The sequence below is a fragment of the Anoplolepis gracilipes genome, chromosome 17, assembly GCF_047496725.1.
Source record: "Anoplolepis gracilipes chromosome 17, ASM4749672v1, whole genome shotgun sequence".
Lineage (NCBI taxonomy): Eukaryota > Metazoa > Arthropoda > Insecta > Hymenoptera > Formicidae > Anoplolepis > Anoplolepis gracilipes.
This window is the reverse complement of record NC_132986.1, coordinates 2,154,171-2,175,183: the sequence shown is the minus strand read 5'-3', so window position 1 is coordinate 2,175,183 and position 21,013 is coordinate 2,154,171. Positions and strand designations below refer to the sequence as shown.

The window sequence follows — 21,013 nt, the reverse complement described above, 5'->3', positions numbered from 1 at the left end:
TAAATTTTGACATAGTGATGCAAATATCGCATAGCATATTTGAAGTACATAAATTACTTGTAATATAAAAGAACTGTACGATTGATTATCGATTATTCGAGCAGATTGCAAAGAAACTATTCTATGCTTTTTCCTTTTCTTTTTTAACGAGTTTTACCTACAGTTCGCATCAAAAGTTGAGAAGAAAACGAAAGGAGAACTTATAATTAAAGAAGCAAAATAATTTTTAACTGGGTAGCTTTTATTAAAAAAAGAATGAGCGCACGAATCTTAAATTAAAAGTGCTTCAAAATTTTGTTCGTTAGAAATACATGTATAAAAATAGGCATACTATTCATCTTTTATAAATAATTTTTCTATTAAAGCATATACAACTAATATCGTCTTAAAAAAAGTTTGACATAAAAGCGTTTGCTTTTTCTTTTTTATACAAAAACGTTCGAATTTTCGCGTATTTAATTTTAATGAAAACTTCATCGCTTTAGGAAATGTGGCACATTTCATTCCGACATATATATAGAACCCAAACTATATACTAACATGACGCTTCTCCTCGCAAGTTCACGGCAGCGGTTGATTGCTTTATCTCGAAAGCAGTGGTATTCAAAACGGTTTCTCCCGTGATCGCGGAAACGAGTTCAGCTTCGTCGCGCGATCTCGAGAAACGAGCAATGTCCGTTTATGGACTATAAGGAGCGATCGCTTCGTTGACGTTCGCGTCTTTTACGACCACCTATCTCTCATACCTAACGATGCAGTAGTACCTACTGGGTATATTTCGCGATATGTATAGCACGAGCATCTGCGGCGACGAGAATATCGATCCTGCGCACGTCGGCTGCCCTTAGGGCAGTGGTTTATGGCTTTTCATAATGCTCGCAATATTTGGGCGGCACCTTTTACCGCGATATTTATGTTATTCCACGGCGCGCGCGCGCGACGCACTTTAGCCAAGTTTATCGATACCTCTCTTTATTTTCCGCATCTTGTTCGCCGACTAAAATAATAAGTGTTACCTATGGGAGAAATGCCGCCAGAGAAAGTTGAAATTTATTACATGTAACTTACGAGTATTTACGATCCATTTTATCGCTTAGCTAATACCGAATAGACCAATAAGTAACTAACTTGTAATTTGTGATTTTTGTTACAAATTGCAACTAAACTTTAATCAAATTTTCACTTACTGTTTAGTGTTATAAAATATGAAAAAGTAATACAAAATATATCGCATAATCACATTTTTGGATAGAAAAAAACCTACTTAAGAGAATATGTTAGACGAATGCATATATTATATAAGAGAGATTATAATATAACTGAAAAATAATCCCTAATAGTTTTGCGACACACTTTGTATATGGTATATAAACGATAAAAGAAAAAATAAACAAATAAATAACGTTACAACTAAACTTTAATAAAATTTACATTTATTGTTTAGTGTTATAAAATATGAAAAAGTAATACAAAATATATCGCATAATCACATTTTTGGATAGAAAAAAACCTACTTAAGAGAATATATTAGACGAATGCATATATTATATAAGAGAGATTATAATATAACTGAAAAATAATCCCTAATAATTTTGCGACACACCTTGTATATGGTATATAAACGATAAAAGAAAAAATAAATAAATAAATAACGTTAAAAGCATAAAACTGGATCACAATACTTTGTTATCAACATTTCCTTAGAATTTCATTCAATTCACAGTATATGATGCGTCAGCGGTAAATTCGCAACAACAAGGAAGCGAAGACCGACTCTCGCACGGGTCGGCGGGAGTCGGCATCGCAGGTGATAAACCAAGGATTAAGCACCTGATGTGATAATGCCTGCACGGCTCAGTGGTTCCAGCAGGGTCGGTAAAGCTTGCGGTTCACCGCCGAGCGGTTCCGCAAGCTCGTATGACGGACAAAGGGCGACAATTACAACCCTGCCCGCCACGTCAGGGTTTCATATAGCTCTGCTGATGGCAGCCCGTTTCCGTACACGATGATTCTATACGGTCGCTATACCCTGCTACAGGTCGACAAAATGCCATAAATGAAATTCTTCATAATACAATTTTCTGACACTTTTCCTAAAAAACCCGACGCTCTCTTCAATGGAAAATAATATATTTAATGAATTTCGAGGCAAGAGAAAATTTATAAAAAATCCTTTTAATTTTGATTGAGAAAATTTTTCCATAAACAAACATAGGTATATTGTCGAAAGTTTTTTTCTTATTAACAATATCCGCGTAATTTAATTTATTAATCTTATTATCTGTAAATATAAATAGTACATTTAAAAATTTATTAACTTTTATAGCTGCAAATCCCAAGGCAAAAAATGTATTTCTAATTTATAACACCATGTTATTAATATATAGATTAAATGAAATTTTTAATTCCCCCGTTTTTTACATGTTTACGTTGTTATTTTTTGTAAAAGTTTCTTGCAGCTTGCGTGAGGGAAGTTATTAAATCGCGTGAGAGATGTTATTAACAAATTAATCCTTTTACGAACGAGTAAAAACTCATACGTTAACGAGTGACGTAGCGGGAAATAAACCACAATACTTTTTGTATAGAAAAGTACTAAATAGAATACTAAAAGTATAATGTATAGTAGTGGAGTATACAGTTTATAAACTTCTTTTTTGCTACACATAAAAGTTAATTATTTTAATCTGCATTTTATAAGACACAAAAATAAATTTTGTTCATTTTTTACAATATAAAATTTAATGCGCTGGTATACGTTAGTTATTCATACGCTGTAATCATTATCATGTAAACAACTTAATGTCAAAAATGTGAAAAATATATGCGCCTTTCTTTTGACGTGTTATTTTGAAATAATTATTTTATCATATCTTTAATAAATATTTTTCAATGATCCATGCAAAAGGATTCATTATTACACATTTATATCAATTCGCTGCATATATGTATAGTTTATATATACATATACATAACTATAATTAATTATAATGGTAATTACTCACCAATAGTTATCCAATTGCTGTTTTCCGCCATCGGATGAATTGTTGATTATGTCCGATGCTCTGATAATTACCATGATCGATGATCCCTCTCGTCCCCGTAACTGTAGAGTCAACAGAGTCCATTATTAACGCTCGTGATATTTAAAATACGACGAAATTGCGCGACATATTTGTCGGCACTCCCGAATATCGTCTACGTGTAATGACGGTCATGGCACAATCCCGCCATTTATAATAACCGATATTCACGTCTAATTTAACCTCTTGTCAACGCACGGTTCATGTACGTATTAAATATCGACACTATCACTCGCGAGGGACTCGATCTCATCGCGACGCTCGCCCGACATTTTATTCGACACTCGAGAAATTGCTACTTAATTTGCGCACTTGACAAGGTCGTCTGACGTCTGACAGACACGGCGGACGTGACTGTATGTGTGTGAGCTCGCGCTGTTTCCCCCACCACTTACTCCGCCGCGCCGTACGCCGTAGGCGCCGCGGCCTTGGAGAAAGGAATGTGTTTACATCGCCTATCTTCACAGCGAACTAATAGTTCAATGAGCATTCCTTTCTTCGTCCTTTCAGTCACGCGTCGACAGTGAGTGAAGACGGACGGAATAAAATATTATTACTCCTCGAGTCCCTTCTTTACATTTACTGAAATATCGAGAGTTCGTGTAATATTTCTTTCTTGTTAATATCATAGTAATTAGTAAGTACTCGTCGATCGAATAATAATCGCATCGCGAATATTAAATATATCGAAGTTTTTTTTTTTTTTTTTTTTTTTTTTTTTTTTTTATCAATGATTCGGAAATCATTGACAGTGCGTCGCGAGAAAATGAGACTGTAAATCTAATCTAATTGTATAAAACCGGGAAATTATTAGCGATGAATTTTTCACATCGAAAGTAAAATACGCGAATGTGTATTATAAAAGTCAATAGCTAGACTTTGAAAGTGTAATATTAAATCGCATATCGTATTGTACGCGTGATCGTAATCGAGTGTAATTTATCTGTATGAATATATATGAGTGAATCTTTTTCGTGAAATTTTGAAGCAAATACGAATTGACATCCATCGAACAGCAAATATGCGTGCAGCAGGTGCGTAATAGTTGGTGAGTAAATTATTCCACCAATATGTCCGTTAACTTGTTTCTCTTATTTCGAGCACGTATAATAAAATGCGTTTGAGATAATTTAAAACATAAGAGTTTAAGGACTTAAAATTGCATTTTATCTTTTGATATCTCGCAATGTTGAATAAATCTTTGCGTTTATAAATGCAATTTATACGAGCGATAAAAAACTTTCATAAAACTTGAACACCTTCAGAATAAATAATTTTACGTACAATGAATATACTCATTTAACTTTTTTCATTCGTACGTTCTCTCTGCTTTCTCTTATCGTAATTGATGAACATTATAGATTTAATTATTAAAAAATATTAAAGACAGAAAAAGAAGATACGCCTTTAATGTTAATTAAAAAAATTTATTGAAATTAAAATATTTGATAAAAGAATTGTGTTGAAATTAAAATGTTTTAATGGAGTAGATTAAATGTTCATCGAGTAATTTAATATTTTCATTTTATTCAAAAAAGTTTTTTTTTATTATTTTTATAAATTACTGGGAAAATAAGTTATTATTTTTATTAATTGTTTCTATCACAAGATGTACACGTGTAGTACACGATATACATTTCTATTCAGAATTTGCAAATAAGTTATTAAATAGTTTATTTCATTATTTTTCGTTATTTTAGAATTTCTATTGTGATAGCAAAATATTCGGGGAAATATTCTTTTACCTCAAATCATATAAATTCACGCACACGTATTGCGCTGTAAAACGTACGGCCATTCCGTAAAATAAAATCGCAACTAATATGTATCCTTGAGTACAGCTTTCGTAAAAACTTTTGGATGAGGCAAAATAATATTGGTTTTTCCTCTTTTTAGAAAAATTTTGTAAAATTGTAATCGTTTTAATATATATGACAATACTTTTGGTTTAAAATTAATTTAAAAATTAACTTAAAATTAAATCGATCGATTCTATAAATCGATATGCACATGTAAAAATTTTATTTATTTTTACCAAATTCCACTTCACGATGCATTTCTCATTCAGGAACGATTCAAACAAGCTCGAAATAAAACGGTTAATTTTGTTAAAAAAAATTATTTTATTATTTTTATCGCAATGTGTACACATGTGGTACATACACGATGTACATTTCTATTGCGAATTTGCAAATACGTTATTTCATTGTTTTTTCGTTATTTTGGAATTGATTTCCATCGTAACAAAATATTGAGGGAAATATTTTTTAACCGCAAATTACGCAAATTTACACACGTATCGCATTGTGTGAAACATTGTGTTTCCCGTTCCATAAAATAAAAAGATGCAGTTCATCTTTCAAGACGTTATGCTTATCGATCCAAGGAACGGGGAAGGAACGTCAGAGGCCGTGGACCTCCCGTGTATAAGTCAACTCTTTCCGGGTAAACGACGCGGAACGCGCATTATTGTATCAAGTTACACCGCCGCGCGGCAGTAAAGCGTGCCATTGTAGCTACAGCGGCAATTGTTAGAACGTAGTGCCGCCCGCTGGTGAATACGCAGCTCGCGGGTGGTGGAGGAGAGGAAGAAGCGAATAGAGGGCAGGAACACATTTGAGCTGTAGTAAAAGTTTGTGGTAAATGTTATTGCACTCTAGCGTACTGAGCGTACTTTCGAGAGTAACTCTAGGCTTATAAAGTTTACCGCAATCTGTTACCTACAATCGGACCTCTTTCTCCCTATAGTTGTGACTGTGGAGGCGAGAAGAGAGGAAGGGGAGGGGATTAATTTCTGTACGATCGTTTGGTCACCGAGATCGGGGGGCATGTGCGTAGCTCTAGTTTTTATTTCTCTTTTTTTTTTTCTTTTTCTTTTTTATTATTCGTTCGAAATCTCTCTCTACGGAGTGATGAATCGAAAACGCGAACGGTAGTTTCGCCTTTTGAAAGTGATCCTTTTATAGGAAAGAAGTAGGATTATTTGTCACATATATCCGAACAATTTAAATGCATATCATGTAATAGATTTCCAGTTTTCTTTGCGCTTTTCAAGAATGTATATTTAAAAAATTTTTTTTGATATAACGAAAAAAAACTTTCTACTGCGATATATGGTTTGTGTGATTTTAAATTACTTAACTCTTATTCCGTATCGGTGGGTCATTTTTGTCCGTGATTTTTCTAACAACGTCAATTTCTCGAAAACAAATAATCATAAAATAATATATTTAAATAAATTATTTTGCAAATTTATTATTTTAGTCTTTATTTAGAATGTTCAAAGAAGGTATATACCTTTTTTCAGATTTTTTTAAACACTTTTACATATTAATAAACTTATCGAAAATACGCTGACCCATCTGTACAGTTAGAAGGTCACAAAAATAACAATACGGAGTAAGGGTTAATTCTGTTTATGTTTGAATGTGTCTCTTTTTTCCTTTCATGGCAAAACATGTTTTTACTAAATATATTACTTTTAATAACGAAATGCAAAAGTCACACATGTTACCGAAATAATTCTCAATCCTCGGGGAAAATGCCAAAGAGCGGTAGAAAATCGAAATGAAGAGATGCGGTTTTTAATTCCGCGAATACACATGAGTATTGTAAAAAAGGATAAAATTCTGAAAACCGAGAGAGAAAAAGAGAAAGATGGGTGAATTTATTATACAGAGGTGACATAAAAAACATTATGCTAATTTAATAAGAAAATTGTTCGCCGGTTGATAAAAAATGATATTGTCTGTAACATTTCTCTTAAATCAAAGAAACGACGGAATACAATGTTTTTTGTAAGGGTAAGAAGACAGAAATAGGACTGCATTTGATCATAAGAATAATTTAACGCGAGAACGCGCTTATAAATTCGTCATAATGCTTTACAATTTTTGTTCTACGATAATTACGCGAGCGTTCTATCAATGTACATTAAGATTCGCATTTGCATTTACACTTTTGCTGGATATAATATCGTTACATTGTTGTATCTGTGTGACCGAATAATGCCAACGTATCTCTGACATAAATAGAATTATTAATTTTTTATATTTTATGATACACATATATATTTTTTTAGCCTTTTACATTCACAAATTTTTTATTCGGACTTTCTATGTATAAAAGTTTATACGATGAACGTTTACGAAAGAAATATTTTATCGTAGAAAGTAATAGAAATAATATATTTAATTTAATTTAATTTTTTTTAAACAATAAAATTGTAAATTAATTTTTGAGCAATTATAAATATAATTTCTGTCAAATTTTGTGGAGTTTAAAAAATTTTTTTAAATTCTTATTTTGCCTCACGCGAAAAGGTATCAATGTTATAATAATAGTATAATTTATTATGTTGAAAACTCTTTAAAAAATATGCGGTACACAAATAATATGAATACAATTAACAAAATGATAAGCAGATAACATAAAGTAATATAATTCCATAATTTCTAGAATATGTATTTTAATGATGTATAATATAATAAATATAATAGAGAGAGATCTAAATATTCAAAAAAAAAAAAAAAAAAAAAAAAAAAGAATGTTTAAAAAAGAGAAATATACGCACAAAGAAAAAATAATAGAGACATAAAAAGTACACTCCAATAGACAACTTCTAACACTTTAACAAAATATGCAAGTTAAAGAAGATTACAATACCGGTTGTGCAGATTAAAAAAAAATCATATGAATGACCGAAAAATAATAACGACGGTTCGCGATAAGGCGCATCGGAAGAAAAAGGCCGACACCTCGCGCGTTTAATATTCTCTCTCGAACGTGTAGAGAGGAAAAACAGAGACAATTAGGAGACCCGGGCCAGCCGGGCACGAGGCAGAATGACAAGATGGAAGCAATTACAGCAGGAAGGTAAGCTCTTCTTCCGTTGTGCGCCAGCGAGTTTCGCGCGGACGTGGCCAGAGAAGAGCGATAGTCCTCATCGCTGCTTCGTCTTTTGCACTATTGTGTTTTGAGAATGAAAGAGAGAGAGAGAGAGAGAGAGAGAGAGAGAGAGAGAGAGAGAGACAAAGATAGAGAGAGTCATACCTACTGCCAGCCAGAAGGTCGGGAGACTTGTGTCACAGATATACGACTCACTCTTCTTGCGGAATTAATTAAGAGGATCGATAGAATCGCTTAAGTAATGTTCCACAAGCCGATTCAGCTCCGGTTCCTAACTAGGAAGTGCACAGAAACTTTTAAAACTTACCGCTATTCTTTTTTTTTTAACAACGAATTCCTTAACGACTTCTCTTCAGTAACAAATTAGATGTAAAAAAATCATCAATGGTAATATTTTAATCTACAACGTTAAATAGAAATTTGGCTCAAGGACAAGTTAAAAGCGCGTTAAAGACAACAAAGTTTTTCAACAATTTAATTCTCTATGTAATATTTTATCTCAATGTTAGAAAAACAAGAAAAAATATGTAATAATCTTTCTTCGATGTTGATTCAATTTTCAAAAAGTAGGGCAGTTATTTTATTCATCACATCTTGAAAAATTCTTTTTAAGTTTTAAATTAAACTTCTTAAGTCACAAATACATTTCTTAAAAATTTACCTCAGGCTCTCTCTCTCTCTCTCTCTCTCTCTCTCTCTCTCTCTCTCTCTCTCTCTCTCTTTCTTTCTCTTTTTCCTCTGCGACTTAAATACTACTTTAAACATTAAAAACTACAACGAATCCGCTATGTTTTCTCTCTACGCATCTCTCGCAAAATCTTGAAACTAAATAAAAACATATGGAACATGTATTCTTGATTTATCGCGTATTTTTTATCGCGAAAAATACGACGAAGAAATCGCATCGTGCAAAAGTGTCGTCCGTCGCATTGTTTTGCAAAGGGAATGCATCAAACTGGAAGGTAAAGCCAACGAGACCGTGACGCGCAATTCTATGCGAGAGCCGTCTGAGTATGCTGAATAAACAAACCGGACCGAAGTGGAAAAGGACGCAGAGCAGACGGGCCGAGCTATGCTATTGCTATACTACTTGTCTGACACGAGGAACAGGCGGCTGCACCAGCAGCAGCAGGCGCGTTATGCACGGTTACCTGAGCGCGGAGACCACTGGAGGATACAAAGGGGTAGGAGGTGTGAGGAGGGAGAGAAGGGACAGGGAAGCGATTCTCAAGGTACCTCGGACACATTGTCTCTTCACGGGTGGAGAGAGATGTGTTTCGCGCGCCACGTACAAATGAAAGCAGCCCCGGGGAGAGAGAAAATCCTATGTATGTATTCATCCGCGTTAAGTTTAGCGTATATAACGAGTGTGTAAAATATAATGATTCGATCTCTCCACGTGCGTAGGCGAAAGATAACGAATACACTGGTCATTTCGAAATTTCATGCACGGCCATTTACAGGGTATATCTCGTGGGAAATAAGCTCATTTTTAAACACACATTGTGAGCAAAAGCAAAATATCTTTCAATAGAGGACATTTGCCAGTTTTATTTATATATTTAATATTTAATGAATGTTTATAAAAAATATCAAAACGATAATCTTAATGATATATATGTATTTAAAGTGTGCACCATCCAAATTGAAATCAAGTTTCTTTATCACAACGCTGATCAATTATTCTCTTATATATTATTAAAATTATCGTTTTAATATTTTTATAAACGGAAAATGCCCTGTACAATAACGCGTAAATGCGATTGTTAACATTTGCTGAGTGTTGGAAACGTCAAAATGTCTTGTAATTATGCCAAAATATTTGCTGTATTTTTCCTAATTATTGATAATTTAATTAATGAAAATTAAGCGCGCGTTTTGATGAATTAATTACAAAAGAAAAAATCGCTAGCGTGTTGGAAAGATTATCGTTTATATTTAATTAGCAATAGATATGTCTGACGAATATTACACATCATCTTGTTAACGACGCAATACAATCCTGCGAGAATTGTCATGATGTTCCCTAGAACATTCATAGACATTGAGGTTTATGCATCTTCGTGATACAAACTTCAAAGTTGTAAACTGCCGTCCGAGTTCGTCGTGCATATAATTCTGTCGAAGCTCTCTCGGACGTACAACAATAGTAGCCGTTTCGTGTATTAGGGGAAGATGAGGGAAGGGGGAGGGTATGCTTTTCGCACTTAGACTGCACTCAAGACCTATAATATAATACATCTAAACGAAGCTTACATCTCTCAGGAGAAATCTCTTATTCATCATCTTTTTTCTCATATTTCTTATTATTCCACATTCATACAGCCGACTATATTTAACTCTTATACCGTTGACTGAAATATAGTTACGACGGTAATATCCATAAGGAAGAAAGCTGGTGGATTAATCCCGTTATTCTATCAGGCTATTGCATCATGCGTGCAAAAATATTATTTTACTATATTTCACCGCAGCGTACACATCACGCACGCACACACAGCATACATATATCCGGTACATATGTGGTGAGATTCAATGCCGTCTGTGGTGTGTCGGTCGACGATATCGTGGCACATACGGTAGTGCAGGTACAAGGAACGTTTACACGCCTACGTGCGATTTAGCCCGTAAGGGGCGGGGAGGGGGGGGGGAGGGGAACAGGCGGGCGACATCAAGCACCGGGTGCCGTGGAATCTCCCGCGGCCCAGAATCCCGACAATGGAGCCGACCCGATGAATAGATAGGGTCTGTTTGCCGCGCGAGAAAGCTCGCACAGCCATTGCCGTCGTCATCGGGGAACTGTGTGTGTTCTACGTATTTCAGTATTACATCACATTGTGCGCACCTCTTATGATTGCGCTCGCATTACGCGTAAATTACCAATGACTGTATATTCCCGATTCATCCACACTCTCGAGAAATATTCAATTCTAAAGTACCTCCGAGGCGAGATCCTCTTACAATGCAAAGTGGACTACTTTATTAGAGGGATAAGAGACTGTAATTCAAACAGTGATTACCTATGTGTAGTTGAATGTCAGTATTGTTTTCGCACTGCAATATATTTAACTGTCGCATATATGTTTTTTATTCTTTGACTAAAGATGTATCATGCATCAAGATGAAGCTCATAAAAATGATAGCGTAATAATATTGGTCTTACATTATTACGTTGGAACAATATTATTAAAAAAAGATGTGAATTTTATTGGATTAGGAAATAAATTATTAAACTAACTCAAGTCTGTCTTACGTAAAACGGAAAATATATTATGTTTTCTATCTAGCATATTGAGTTATATAAATTTGAAGAAAACTTTAATTGTAAATATTTTCTAACTTTATATCATTAAAAAAATTATTTATGACAAAGATATTTCTCTAAATATTTTTTATATGATTTATCGAATGTTTTTTTAAAAATCTTTACTTTATACTTTATACTTATAAAACAGTAAAAGTAAACGTTATTAGTTTTTCAAAACCGTAATTAAAACGTAGATAGGACCCTTGAATAAATAAAAGGTTTGCATGGTGAAGATTTCAAGATGAAAAAGAGACTTTAGAAAAAATGAATATTATTGCAAGGAGAAAAAAAATCATAGAAAATGTTATCGATCGATATTCTCCGACGAGATTTTGAAATCGAATTCGAATTGTTCGCCAAGAAGGAAAGAAAGAGTGGAATGAATTAAAGCTCTTATAATTGCTTATTAACAAAACTTTCGATCCGCGGCAGATGGCGAATGATTGAAGAAACGACGAGTTTGCGAGACGCGACGTGCAAACTTTTCAATTTATTTAAATTCCTAGCGCGCGCGCGTTTGGTTTCCCGATTCATCATTCCGTTCACACACCGTGTTTGCAAACTTGGAATCGCATGGAGTTGAAGATCATCATCACCGCCCGGCAAACACCGGTGATTCTGTTGTTGAATCGTGTTTATCGCGCTCTTCTTTTGCTCTTCCACTCTTGGTTTTTCCGCATCGAAATTGCGGCGGTGGATGAAACGGAAAAAGGGCCTCTCGTTCAAACGCGAGCAGCGAAAATAGAGTTGCAGGGGTACCACAGAATCCGATGTAATCGCCAACAAAAGATAACAGAGCGAAGTCCAGCGAGGCGCGACCACCTTTTACACGCTTTCGTGTTACACGGATTTTGCGACTCGCGTCACCAAAATATCGAGCGATCGAAAGTCGATACAAAACATTCGTGCGTGATAGAATACCAGAGTCACCACACGAACACCTGACTCGAAAATTTACTAACTTTTACCGCTTTTTCCTAGGGAGCGATAGATTCTCTTTTCTCGAACTAAAATCCTAACAATTGTTCAGATGAATTGTCCAGATTGAAAAGAGATAATCCAATATATACTCGTACAAACCCACGAGAGAAAAAGTAATTGTATCATTTTTAAACAATTTTTTGCATATAAATACAGAGTGTCTACTCCTTGGAAAAATATGAAAATTCCCAGGGATTTTTCCTATTATATTAGGAATCGAGAAATTTTTTTAAAAATTCTCTCTTCGATAATTTTACTCTCATATTGTAAAGTCAGCAAATCAAGCAAATTAAATGCATTTAAAATGTATCTTAATTATATATCTATTTTTGTTTATATGTATATTCAGTAAAATATTGAACATGTAATACATATTCTTTGCAATTTTTAGTAATAAAAAAATGAAAACTTTACGCTGATGAAAAATGCTTATTTTCTAGTCAGTTGTTTTAGTACATTTACAATTCTAATATTTGAACTTGAAAGACTCTGTGTTTTTCCTTTATATAAATAAAAAACATTAGAAAACGCATACAATAAAAAAATTTATTTTAGAAAAAGAAAGTTGTGTAAAAAATTTTTAAAAATATTTTTTATATGTGGAATTTTGAACAAAAATACCTGGAAGGTCAGGGAATTTTCAATAAATTTTTTTACAAGGTTTAAACAGACACTCTGAAATATGATCTCTCTTGTGATGCGTTTTTTAATGTACTGACGATAGGGAGGAATAATACAACAAAATGTCGTTAATATTCGTAAAACGACTATGCATTATCTTGCTGTCTTTCACTTTTCATCGTGGTCGAGGGAAAGAACGCATCACGCTTAAGAAATGGCATGATGAGGGGAAAAAGAAAACTTGCGGCTGGAGGGTTCGTATCGCCCTACTAAGGCGAATTTCGAATTCCGCTCAGAGACATTCGACAACGTAAGTTCGGGTCAGCAATATCCACCCGGCCTTATTGAATCTTGCCCGTTCGTGCGATACGGTCGGTTGGTTGGTCGCGGACGTACGCACGCACGCACGCACGCACGCACGCACGCACGCACGCACGCACGCACGCACGCACGCACAAGGTGTCTGGGAAATAATCCAAAGCGAATTGATCCCCCCAACAGGCGCCTTTTACTACGAATCTCATAACCGCGTTCGCCTCGTTAAAGCCGTTGCGGTGATAAAATTTCAAACTCGCACGGATTCTCTCGGACTTCTAATATCGATTTTATGCTTCTCTCTCTGCTCTTTCGATTATTATGAAGAATTTAATCCGATTGAATGTGAAAAAGATCTATGAGTATAAAAAATAGAGATAATAATAAAAATGATAAAAAAGAAGCTTCTCGAGATATTTATATATTTTTTTAGAAAAATATTCATTATATATATACTTGTCTATTATATGAAGACTTTTATCATTGACATCTATAGATTTTCATAATAGTGCTATTAATTCTCTTATATGCAAACATTTTTAATAACTAATTTTGAGAATGTAAGTTATAATTTACGTCAATTTATGTGTTCAAAATTGACGCGTAATCCTTTCTGTTTAATCCTCGAAAATAAAATACTTCTTTCGAGCAAAAAAACACATGACACACCGGGTTTAAAAATTATTCGGGAAAACACTTTGTCGATGCAGTCTCGATTTTTTTCTGGATACATAAACGTATTCCGTTGTTACACGGAATATTTTTTCGGGATTAAAATTAAATACATATTTATGTGAGCGACCTTTTTTTTGCCGGCGTGTACTACATCATTCACAAAATATATGTATCGGCGAATATTTTTACTCTAGAATAAAAGTATAAAAACGTATTTTTATATTATATCGCGTGATTTAAATGCAAAGCTATTCGGGAATTCTTCGGTTTACACAGATTGTTTTTACGAGAGACATATTCCCTTGGAATATCTTGCAGAAAAATCTTTTCTAACGCACCGACAGGAGCTATTAAATGGAATCAACGATGGAATACAACGCAATTGCAGATGTCAGAAAATAATTCGCCTTAATATAAGATGAAACATTGCAGAAAAAAGAGAAAGAGAGAGAGAGAGAGAGAGAGAGGGAGGGAGGGAGGGAGAGAAAACGAATAAGAGATAACTGTATATATAGCTGCACATAGAAGGTTGCTCCTTTTTCGTCAGCAGTGAAAACTTTTTCCTTTAAGGCTCTTTGTCGTTACTCCTCCAACAGCGAAAATTCTCTTTGCGAGGATAACTCGTACTGCTCACGTCCTGGTGGCTGAGAGTCAAGAAGAAGAGGAAGACTCGCAAATACCTTTCGGGCCAATCTGCAACCTTGCCAAACGAGCGCGCGATACGCTTCCTTATAAAGATTTAATGACCATCCCGTCTCGCTGCTACCATGCATCGAAAAAAAAAAAAAAAAAAAAAACGCGAAACGCTACGTATAAACTGCAGACGCCAAGAAATTTTGCGAAAGCCCGCTCAGCGACTATTTCTTCCAGATGACATAATGAAATTTTCATATAAAATATATATATGTGTACACGTGTGTGTGTGTGTGTGTGTGTGTGTATGCATAACACTATAACTGTTCTCCAAAAAAAAAAAAAAAAAAAAGGAAAAGAAAAATACGCGCGCTGTTTCTTTAACGATTCGCGAGCTTATTACTTTTTCCGTTTTTGGGCTGTACGAGTTCGGAGATGGTGCTCCTGACTATTATAATACATTACGTCATAAGTCGCCTGTCCATCCCGTTTCGTTTTCTCCTCAGTCTCGACCAATTTTCGCACACGATGATAAAACTCAGGAAATGCACCGTTCATGTATTTCCGGCATTCTAGAACGGCCCTTTGTACTAGGACGCATTTGCATACCGCAAGCGTCGGAAGCTTCATGCTCGTATTGTTGACACGTAAATAAGGAGCGAAGGAAATGCGAAACGTCACAGTTACAAATGCATACGCGTAAGATATTCTACGTTTGCAGCGCAGGTATTTCGCGAAAAACTCGCGAGAAATGGCGCGACCGCGTCATTACGAGGACTCTCCCGTCGCGTAAGAAAACGAAGAGATCCACCGAACAACCCCGGCCGTTTCCGTTAACGAAGGTTTTCTCAAAGTGTATCCAGCGCTGAGAAATATGACCCGTTCTTTCTCTCTTTCCCTCTTTCCCCTCTCTCTCTCTCTCTCTCTCTCATTCTCTCCCTCTCCACCTTTTTTCTCATCCCTCGCTTATCTTTAGCGTGTGTCCAAGCTTTGCTCCGTCTGCCCCGTCTGCCCCGTCTGCACTTCTTGTAAGGTTTGCGAGATCTATTCAATTTACTTCCTCTTTTTTTCCCGCCGAGTTGGAATCCGCACCGAACAAAGGGAGGAAACGTACGTCCTCTTCCGGGAGGAAAGAACTACAGCCTCTAGAAGGATGAGCGAGGAGAAGAAAGAGGGGAAGGGGAGGGGGGAGGGGGAAGAAAGGAAAGAGAATTCCGTTTGGTAAAGCGCAACGTGGAGGTAGGTAACCTCCGCGAGTGCTTAAAGCTTCGAGGGTGCTTTTGAAACTTTACAATTTCATTCCTGCCGACCTGGACCGGTACCAGTAGATTCCGCGCGATTCTGACCTCTCTTCTTCCCTCCCTCCATCCCCGTTCCACTGCCGTTACCATCCCTGTCTGTCCCAGATTTTTATCTCTCCTTCGACCGGAGTTAGTGACTTTTGCTCGCCGCGAGCTACGAGAATCCGCGCGCGATCACGAAAAGCGGGATTATTTCGCTCTCTTGCTTTACTTATCCGACTTTACAAAGGAAACTACGTTAATCCGATCAGATCGTTCAGACTAGCAACGTGATTCAAGATGCGAACGGTAAACAACATTCATCGTACGTAAACGATCGATGCATAGTCACGTTAATCAACATTGCCGGGCTATTATGTTAAATGTTACATGATCGTTGTGTAAGCGCGCCGAGAGAAAAATATACAGCGAGAAATAAAATTGCGAGTGGCGTATGCGTATGCACAAACACGCGTAAAAATCCCCGAATAAACGCTTGCAAGCGAATATTTTATAGAGTCGCGCGCGTTTGCGGCGCGCGCGCTGGGATCAAGTTTTGTCCCATTTTTTTGTTTCCTTTTTGTTTCTTTTTTTTCTCTCTCTCTCTCTCTCTCTCTCTCTCTCTCTCTCTCTCTCTGTTTTTATCGTGCGCCATGCGTCATTCGCGATAACAAAATATTCGGACACGTTTATTTGACAAAAATTCATTTTCCACTATTTTTCACACCGCATCGTTCGCGCTATCGCCAACTTCTCGTATGCCCGTTCAACCGGCAAGAGCAGCAGCTGCAAACACAAGAACGTGTCTATTAAACGAATTAAAGCACAGAACGACACACACATGCTGAATTAAGCTGCGATTTTCCTCGCGTACGAAACGTCCCGAAATGCACGAGTGGTTTTAAGTAGAAACACCACGAATAATTAAAAATTTTTTTTTTCCTTTAGTGAAACCTAAACAATAAACAGTGTTTTTATATTTAACAAACTGGATTAATACTCTCGATATTTTCAAAAAAGTTTTATTTTAAGTTTAAAAAATATAAAAATTTACAACTGCAACTGATGCATTTTTTTAAATCAATTTAGTCCCGAAACGAAGAAGTCTATTATAAGTTTTCTAAAATTCTAATTTTAAAATTTTAATTGTATTCTTTCAATTTTTAAATAGTTTTTTATTTATATTAGCAGCACTAATTAATACTTTAATTACTTTTTCGACAATCATACGATCGTCCGATGACATGCCGTCAAGTTTTTGTAAAATATCATAAAAATCCTGACAGCTTTTAATATTAGTTTTAACGCTAAGAATCTTAAGAGTTTTTTTTTTTTTTTTACATTTAATATATGTATAAAATTTTTTATGGATACTTTTGTTAAATAAAAATTTAAATTTCTCAATTGTTGGAATATTACCTTTGTATGGAACATATTGTGTATCGAAGCATCATATATTTTGTGCAAAATATTTTTCTTCCACTGAACAAAATCACGTTCGATTACTCGTAGCGAAGAGAGACGAACGTCACGCGTGCGAACCGGTGATGGCCAATAAAGGAAGATACACGCGCGATCGAAATTCGATATTTCGTAGAACGTAAATGGGACAACTCGGTGTAACAATACGCGAGCCAATCGCGAAATCGAATCTCTCGTTGTCTGTTTGCGTGGGTTGCGGGCGACGTTGACACGCGTAACTACCGCGATATAATTCAACGAACGAGTTACGAACGCAATTAATTCCTGAATACGCATTCTGCCCTACTTAACTGTTGTGCTTTTCGTGTTCTAACTGGGTACACCAGATGCACTCGTCGTATTCAATTGTTGGAGAAATAACGATCAAGTTTCTATCGCTTAATTTTCATCCATTCAATTCTGATGATTAATAAAAGAATAGAATTGTTCTTTTATTTAGGCTTATATCTTCAAAGAATACATTTTTCGCTGTACCGTTTTACATAAATCTAATTTTCGACGTATCTGTAAGAGTAAAATGGATTATTCAAACAACTCAATATATTTTAAAAAGATAATGCCAGTAAAACAAATAGGATAAAATATTATATGAATTTATATACAATCACATAAAATTAATTAACGCTGTTAACGCTTAACTGTTAATGATAAAGGTATATCCCTAGAGGGGTATAAAGTTTTTTTCGCATTTCTGCCTTTTTGACACAAGTTCTGTAGCACTCTGCGAGATATAAGCGATTAAATTAAAACCAATATTGCAAAAGATTTCAATTTTTCGTATTTCGATATTTTGCAAAAGCTTGGCAGTATGCTTTCACCGAGCGATCATATAGTTGTGAAAAAATTAACTAATAATTCTAGTAAAACTCTTTAAAAATTAAAAGAATATAATAAAAAAAACTTTATAGGAAAATTATAAAAACTAGACCTTTCTGTTTCAGAAATAAAATAACTCCCACGTTGAATATTTTTATATTTTTTAAACTTAATTTCAAACTGAACTATATTTCTTCAAAAATGTAACTTTAATGAAATATAACAAAATGACCAATATGTATATCACCATACATGTATATAAATGTTCGGCAAGATAAAAATGAACTAAAGTAATTTGAATGCGTAAACCGGAAGTGGTTATAGATGCGTAACAGATTGCACAGATTTGAAGAGTTAATTACATGATATCGGCCATGCAAATAGAGCGAAAACGAATTGACGCATCGGTGAATACGTTGCACGGATCGTCTTGGAGTTCCGCGGCGTTTAACCGGTGACGAACCGCGCCGCAAATCGACGTTTCGGTTTCGGTGAACCACCAGGTACGATTAATGTTTCGGCATTACTCGACCGCTCGTTACTCGGCTAACCGCTGTAGGGTTTAGAGACCGAAGGTGCAACACATTGCAGAGGGTCGTCGCATAAAAATATTGAGGCAATAATCATCGGGTACGCGATTAAACGCTTGCGCGAATTTTTTTCGAACACGCTGCAATTTCTCTTGGCGATTTATATTATCCGTAAATAACTTTGCTTATAATGCTTCACAAAATATTGGGGGGTTTTTTTTTTATGTCATATATAGTTTCGATGACAGTCTTCCGCTCTAACGGCCCGACAATAATGGGTTAAAAAACATATGTATCTGTTATCTCTATCAATATACAGTCGTGGATTTTCACGATGCGTGATGCTACGCATCGAGTGATTATGTATCGACGCGTGTACGCGCGAGTCGGATCTGTATTTTAGAACAGATTAAAAGATTTATATACGAAACATACCATGAAGAGGAGGAGGATTTTCGTGACACGACCTGTCCCTTTTTCTCCTCTCCTCAGTTGAGAACGGGAGAGATTAAAAGTTTCGCGAAACTTCTACATGTGGGTCCCTGATCATCGCGAATCCGGACGAACGCGTTCGGATATTCATTGTATTTCGCGGATGGGGACGGGGTTTTGTTGAAATTTTCACTGTTTAACGCCGGTGAATAACGAGCAGCGGCAATACTCGGACGTGAAAATGTCGCTGTTAGTGTCCTACGGGAGGAAAGAGAAAGAGAGGGGGAGAGAAAATGGATAAAAACGATGTAGCCGGAGATTATTTCAGGGGACCCGTAATGAGCACCAAGTCCTTTATCATTTATAATATACGCCTGTGAAACAAAGGATTGAAAGGAGAAATGTCCACGAGAGCCAAATGAGCAGCACGGCACACACACATACACACACACACACACACACACACACACACACACACACACACACACACACACACAGACAGGCAGACTTGGGTGAGATAACAGCAAATGTTCAGAATTCGTATGCACATGGACGTGGATCAGAATGCGATTTTCGAGAGATTCATTTCGACATCCAACTTTGCGGCGCAAATTCGTTATCGAGTAACGCTTGCAGTCGCGTGAACAAAGCGTTGGCGAGGACCAGAAGGGGATGCCGCTAAATAAAGGGTCTGATTTCTGCGTGCGTGATTCAATGGGCTACGAATGCTTGTGGAAAATAACCTCGTTATGTCCGTATCGATTGTGCTGATTGAAGCACCGCCGGCTATTCGGCCCGACAAATTTCGGCGCAACATCGCCGTAGGTTAGCGTGATAGATCGTTCCTGATGTTAGACAAGAGCTAATGGCTCCCTTCGGCCACGTGTCAAGCAAGCGCCACGCATAGAAGCACAAAGGTGTGCCCGTCGATATATTAACTACAGGCTTCGACCATTTAAAATTTAAACGACACGTGAGCAATTCGATCTTCGTTAGATAGGTGAATTTAATCTCTTCATCCGAGCCGGGAATCTTTGCTTAAGTCTCACGACACAATTTTTTTTTTCAATATTATTTTTAATTTGACTAATTTTTAAATATTATTTTAATTTGGCTGAAAAGTAAAATTTTATTATAAGTTTCTTGAAAATTTCTTAAATTGTTACACGGAATGTTTAGTCATTAATCCTTGCAAGATGAATATATTTTAAATGACATTTTTATTAAATTGTTTGAACCAAAACACACTATCATCGCGAAGAGTTGAATGTACTGATCTCTTGAGCTAATAAAAGACTTTAGAAAGTGCAGAAACAGCTGTCAGTTGTGACGATTTGGGTGTCCGAATGATTAAAATTGATTTCGCAATCAAATGTCCGCAAATAGACGCGAAACCAGCTCTAATCGGCTCGATAATCCGACGATATTCGAATAGCTTTCAATAGCTGAAATCGCTCACGAGCCTCGGATAACGCGCCACCGCCGCTATGTATTTCGTTTTTTTTTTTTTTTTTTTTTTTCATCGAGCATTTCTTCGATTTGATTTCGGATTTACGTGAGCCATGGTAATCTGCTGAAAACGGTAGTTGAGCGTTATCGAATCGTGTAACGATCCAATCAAGGTGAATGTTTCGCTCTTTCGCGCATTCGAGAGAAATTTTTAATCCGCTTTTATACAGCGGATTCGCTCGTGTCACTTATCGCTGAAAAATTTCGCGGAATATTTCGAAATTCAAAAGCATCGTTTTTCGTGCGATGAAAAGTTTCGCACGATCAAATTTAACCGTCCTCGTCAAAAAATCCGATCGTCTGAATACACCGATATTTTAGTACGCAATAATATCGACACATCTAATATCATTCCATACTCGAGCAGTAATACCTAATGCAGCCTGCTAAATTCCATCATCTCTGTCCGAAAAGACATTCGTTGCCCGTGGAATGGTGTTT

The 21,013-nt window shown here is 35.9% G+C and overlaps 1 protein-coding gene across 3 annotated transcripts in view; it reads left to right on the top strand.

The window, feature by feature from the left end:
• The window catches only part of Vn (membrane-bound neuregulin protein vein), a 337,235-nt gene that overhangs the window by 237,313 nt on the left and 78,909 nt on the right, over positions 1-21,013 (top strand). The window lies entirely within an intron of this gene.